The following is a 6,329-nucleotide window of genomic DNA, read 5'->3' as shown; positions in this document are numbered from 1 at the left end:
ATCTGTGAATTCAGTTTCCACAGAATTCTTAGTATCACTTCTCATAATGGTCTTCCATTTTATCTCTATCTCGAAGTCTGTTTTTGTCATGTTCCAGTATCAGGCTTATCAGCAAACAGGTGAAAGAAAGCACTTTTCCTGTTTGTGACTAGCCCTTGCAAAGCTAACACCATATTAGCGTTTCTGGATACCGTGGCTCTTAATTATTGGGCTGGGATTCGTTAGGTAGCTATATGCACAGCCAATGCAACCCAATAGTCTTGAACAATCCCAGCCCAGCTCATCCCAAGTCCAAATGGGACCTTTGTTATGTTTGTTACATAAAAATGTTGAGGTTTGTCAATAGGTGGCTGTAGTTTAGTGGTGAGAATTCCACGTTGTGGCCGTGGAGACCTGGGCTCGAATCCCAGCAGCCACAAATTCTTTTAGCTACTTTGTTATTTTTTTTATAATTGGGTTAACGAGTTTAGATTTTTATTGTAAAAGTTTGTAAACTGGAAATGGAAACTCTCGTATTTTAATACCTAGAAAAACTCAACCGATTGAAAAAGTAAAGATTAAAGAACCCCTAAATACTTAGACTAAATAATAAGAAAAACATGTGTTTAATTTTTTAATGTTTTAAGCCATAGCTAGAAAACAGATTCCACCATTTTTTTTGTTCTTGAAGATCAAAACTCAAAAACAATTTTATTTACCAGGAATGGATGTGTTGGTTGTACGTTTTTAATTTTGTTTATGTTAGTAATAGTAAGAAGAACAAAAAATTTGACATTTGCATTATTTTTTCATGAATAAAATTGTAAAAATAAAAATAAAAACATTATATATAAAAGTTTTAAATGTAAAATATATAGCCGAATTTTAAAGGAATGCATTTGTATTATACCCGTTTAAAACACATATATCGTATTTTTGTTGTTAGCGTTTTATTGGACCGAATATTTAAAAATATTATTGTTAAACATTTCGAATCTTAGGCGAATAATTTCAACATCGAACTTTTGTCGTCCACGAATTTACTAGCTATGCCCCCAAATACTCGTTAACATTTTTTTTTATTTTAAACATTATTTTTTTGGAAAGTGTTGCAACTTGAACCTCCCTTGTTAATGCGTTGGAAGTTTCAAATTATCAGATAAGATAAGATGACAAGCAACTGTACGTTTTTGATAACCGATAAAAGGTGGTTTGCGGTTTGGGTTTTAGTAATTCGGTTTCCGTTTGATAATAGTTTATATTCTGAGTTTAGATAAGATATTGGTTTGATTTTAGATTTGTCTAAACTCGATAAAATTATATTTTAGTAATATTTATGATTAATTTTGTATAGGTTTTATCAATTTTTGTGTGGCTGAAATTAATGGATTTAATTGATTTTATAGTTTTCAGTTTGGATTAGTTTGGTTTCGGATTTCCTGAATCCAACCCAAAACGATCCATTGACCGCCTTCACTGTACTCTAGCATCATCGACTAACTTGGAGAACTAATTACAATTAATTTCTCCAACAATGTTATCGATGAACTGTAGCATGACTTCCCAGTTGACTACATGTGCTCGAACCTGATGTTAACTTATAGGACCATTATAATCTCTGTCAATAATGGATTAACTAAATGATAAACAAATCAAAGATCGATAAGGCCTGCTTATTCTCAACGCGATTATGATGTTGACAAGCAAGATGAATCAAGTGTTCAAGTGTTCATAAGTTTTACATTAGCCGGCCTAGAACTAAATTAAACCATAGATGATAGATCTCAATATTTGAAATGGATGCACAAAGTGGTAGACACAATGTGGGCATGAACACTTATCTGCAAGACCATGCATACAAAATGGAAGAGGTACAAACATAAAGGTATGTTGGACGGTGGTGAATGGAATTATACTGATGCTTTTCTTCAAAAGATCCATTAGAACATTCACGATGTTTGGACCATTTAGCAGAATCTGACCTACATTCCCATATATTCTACAAAGCTATCTCTATTCCCATATTTATATGTGGGTCTAAGACTTTTGGAAGACGATTTAGAAAGAGACAAGATCTTGAGCAACACTTAAGGAGGATGCCATACATTTTTAGAGTTGAAATGGGTGGAGGGAGTAGAGGGGCATGTCAGTTAGGAGTGATGGCGAAGTGGGTCTTTAGATCCTTCCTGTCTATTGGCTTTTGTTCATGAATTCCCCAGAAGCATGTGTGCGCAGGTAAAGATAATTGATATTTATGATATCAGGGGATCTCTTATCAAGAAATGCATCTGATTAAAGTGATTCTTTCTTTCTTTATCCGATTGTAAGAATGTAAGAATTGTCGCTTCGACTGACTTATATTGGTTAATGACAGAGGCGGAGAGGCCACTCAAATTACTCTTTCAATACGCATGCCTGCATGGTACTAGTTGTTGTTATAAGGTATGCTCAACAAATTGTTTCAGGGGAACATGTCTTTATAATCTTATATACTACCGGAGTACAGGCTGTACAGAGAAAATAAGTAAATAACAATGATGGTCATTCTCAACTATAATTTCCTGAAGAAAGTGGCTACAACTTTTTTAAGAGTAACTTGGAGCTATCGTGCTCTTATTTGGTAGAAGGGCCTTCAACTCGAGATATATAAATTGTAATAAAACAGTCCCAAAAAAAATTGTTCTAACCCTGAAAATTTGTGTTTTTTTGGTCAACTGAACAACGTCCTTGAACACAATTGGTGCCACGCTTACTTCTAAGTTTTAACTTGTTTGAATCGGTATTCTTTAAGCTGGCTCAGTGCGTGCAAAAGTTTCAATCCAGGTACTACTAGAGTACTTGACATCTCTGACTTTCTCATTTATGATATGTGGTTTCAGATATAGGTGGGCAAAACAATCTCTAGCTATCAGTTATCACCCACCTTCTTCTCAACAAGGCTCCACCCACTTTTGACCTCATTGAGCCCATCCACTATCTCATACAAACATCCCAAGCTATGGGCTCTAGGAATAAAGTGGGCCTAAAGACGCCTTCTCAGTTTCTTCTCTCTTTATGGCCCACATATCTTTATACCTTCGCTGAGCACATTGGGTAGGACTAGCACACTGAGTAGGACTAGCACATTAACCACTTTTGTAAGTGGTCAACTCCTTAATTTGGTCTATGTGGTCAGTCCATCACCTCAACCTTTCTAATGATAGTTCTCTTTCATCAATAATTTCATATCCATGTTGGTTTTCCTCCTATCATTTTTGAAGTGTGGGTGACACTAATTAACCATCTAAACAATGTGAGTCACTCAATAATTTAATTTTTATACTAGTAATTTAGTAAGTAGTACCAGTGCTCCCATGGAATGTGGACCATTTTTTCATTACTTAACTCAATTATCATGTCCTGTGTTAGACTTAGACGCGGGCGCACTGCACTAAGAAAATAAAGAGAACATTTTTGCCACCAAATAAATAGGCTATGAGTTGATTGAGTTCAATAGTTCATTACTTAATAGGGATGGTTATATGAATTCCATTAAAACGAACTGAAAATGAATTCCACCACTAAAATCAATGAATTATAAGCTAATATTTCTCCACGTAATAGATATCATCTTCACAAAAAATTAGTTTATTTGAAGATGCACAACCTCATAAAAAACCGTTTAGAATATTATGAAATTATTCAACGGTCCAAAGTTTTTTAATTTCATAACAACTTTTGACAAGATTAAATATATTTAATTGAATTTATTTTTTGTGGAGTGTTTTCCATCAAATATCTCCACAAAAATTAGTCTTCAATTCATTCTGTAATTAGTTCACTTTTAGAAATGGAGTCACTTTGGAGTCACTTCATATAACCATCCCGTTAATTAATATAATTGAACAAATTTGTACATATATCGATTAAATGTCTTGGTTCCAAAAGCCCGCGGAACTTTTTTTTTATATATAGGACTTTGCGTGATTAATGACATGAGACTGTGTGAGGAAGTCCACCAAAGAAGGAACATTTTACAACAATATATTCACGATTTTCTTGTGGCTGATATATTTGAGTGGAATTCCATCTCAGCATGCCATCAGTAATGACTACATGATAGTATGATACACACACTTGCCATACACAACATTTCAGTTTGAAACTACAGTCGACATACTTTGAATTTGAACATCTACCGCTCCATTTGATTTTAGACACTCCGGAGTATTTAATGACTGTTTTCCACATAAGTTTATGCGTATTGTGCTCACGTTTTTCTTTTGACTTTTTTCTAAATATCCTTTTTTGGTAGAGGTGGAATTAGATTGTCGCTTTAGGCTAAGTCCAATGGTGCGGCAAAACACCAAATATAATGGACATTTTGATCCAATGGTGCGTCAAAATGCTAACCCGCCAACGCTATCGGTATAAATTTACTTATATATAGCGCCAGTTTTAAAAGAAATCTAAACCACACGCCTTTCCAAAAAAAAAAAAAAAAATCCTACCCGCCATAGGCACTGGCGGTTAAGAGTCTTCCCCACACGCCTGTGGGAATGGCGGTTGGAGAGTCCCCAAAAAAGAAAAAAAATCCTACCCGCCATAGGCACTGGCGGTTAAGAGTCCTAAAAAAAAAAAAACTTTTTTTTATTTTTTTTTTCCCACACGCATGTGGGAATGGCGGTTGGAGAGTTCCAAAAAAAAAAAAAAAAAATCCTACCCGCCATAGGCACGGGCGGTTGAGAGTCCTAAAAAAAACTTTTTTTTTATTTTTTTTTTCTCACACGCCTGTGGGAATGGCGGTTGGAGAGTCCCAAAAAAAAAAAAAAAAAATTCTATCCGCCTTTATACACTATGCTATTGTGGTTTGGCGGGATGGCGCACCAAACCATTGGACTTAGCCTTAGTAGGACTGTAGGAGATACAGATCACACATAGATTTAAAAAAAAGGTAACAACGGGCATTATTTGCATCAAAACTAATATTTTTGGATTACTAATCATGATTATGAAATTCCTACGATTCTCTTTAAGGCGACTTGCGAGACAGTACCCGGTCGAATTTCCAACCAGATTCCGCGATTAGCCGATTAGTCGAGGTGCGTGTAAGCTAGTCCGGACACCAGGTTAACAAAAAAAAAAAAAAAAACACGCAAAATACTTTGACAGTTGCCTTTTCCATTTAATGTGTCGAAGCGTTCTCCAACACCCAACTAGCACATGACACTTTTCGATCAAGTGCTATGCTTAGTTGGCGCAAGTTAGTAAGATACGGTGGTGATAAAAAAAACTATTTGATAAATGAGTTGCAGATGTACTGATGTAGCCTCAAAGAAGAGAATGTGTAGTTTTCATTTGGACTTGCATATTTATTTTGGGTTTTAGGTTATTTCCCACGAATTGATGCAATTTTCTATAAATATTACAAATAAGCACATATGGAGTAGTACATTGTGATTTATTTATCTGTTACATATATATCCTTTTTCAAGGCTTTTGAACCCCAAGCCGAAGTGAACTAATGTTTTAGTCCCAAAAGACTGCTACCCAGAACTTCACAAAGTTGCAGATAAACATTAATATTAACATTAACATTAATATAAACATATGGTCAAAGATACACCATACTTGAATCTATTCCTTTCGCACTTGTGTTTTCTGCTCATGTGGTGATTGGTGAACTATGCTTACAGGCTTATAGCCCAATGTTCTAAGCCATACATCTCAATGAATTGCGTTCGAATATCTGGATTGAATGTGTTTCAGACAATTAGGTCACATATACAAATCATATCCAATGACAATAGACACATTCATCAAATGTTTAGGTAATTTTGTGGATATCCTCTTAGGCAATGACTAAGAAGGAATGATGGTTGAATTATTTCAACGTATGCTGCATAATTTTATGAGAATGTGTTGACGTCTTGGTGGTATATCCTTTGCGTTTGTCCCCAAAGGCACGCACTTTGGATGTAAAGCTGCAATTTATATCACCACCATAAGGATACATGTTCTCAGTGACGTTTGCTTGTGGGATTTACTGGCTGGTTCACCGCCCTCCTACAGGGTACACCCTGATGTTGAACATAACTTTGATAGATGATGTCTATTATATTACTAATCGAGTATTTGAGTTTCATATATGAGGAGCTTAGTAGATGTGAATACGTAGACATTCAAGGCCGTGATTTAATATATATACGGAGAATTCCATCTAGCTACTTGGAGATCCCATGTATGTCCATGTCCTACCACGGCATTCGGGTGTATTACGATTGCTACCAGGCACCAGCATAGTCTTTCTTTGGGAGTGAGAAAAAAGGGAAAAAAAATAATTGTTTATTGATTAATCGTGATTTCTATGT

The 6,329-nt window shown here is 35.3% G+C and overlaps 1 non-coding gene across 1 annotated transcript; it reads left to right on the top strand.

Moving 5' to 3' along the window:
- Positions 1 to 346: 346 nt before the first annotated feature.
- Positions 347 to 418, top strand: TRNAH-GUG (transfer RNA histidin (anticodon GUG)). Its single transcript has one exon. It is a non-coding gene; the product is annotated as a tRNA-His (tRNA).
- Positions 419 to 6,329: the final 5,911 nt, after the last annotated feature.

The sequence above is a fragment of the Coptis chinensis genome, chromosome 2 (genome assembly GCF_015680905.1).
Source record: "Coptis chinensis isolate HL-2020 chromosome 2, ASM1568090v1, whole genome shotgun sequence".
Taxonomy (NCBI): domain Eukaryota; kingdom Viridiplantae; phylum Streptophyta; class Magnoliopsida; order Ranunculales; family Ranunculaceae; genus Coptis; species Coptis chinensis.
The sequence above is the reverse complement of the archived record's forward strand: the minus strand, read 5'-3'. Positions and strand labels throughout refer to the sequence as shown.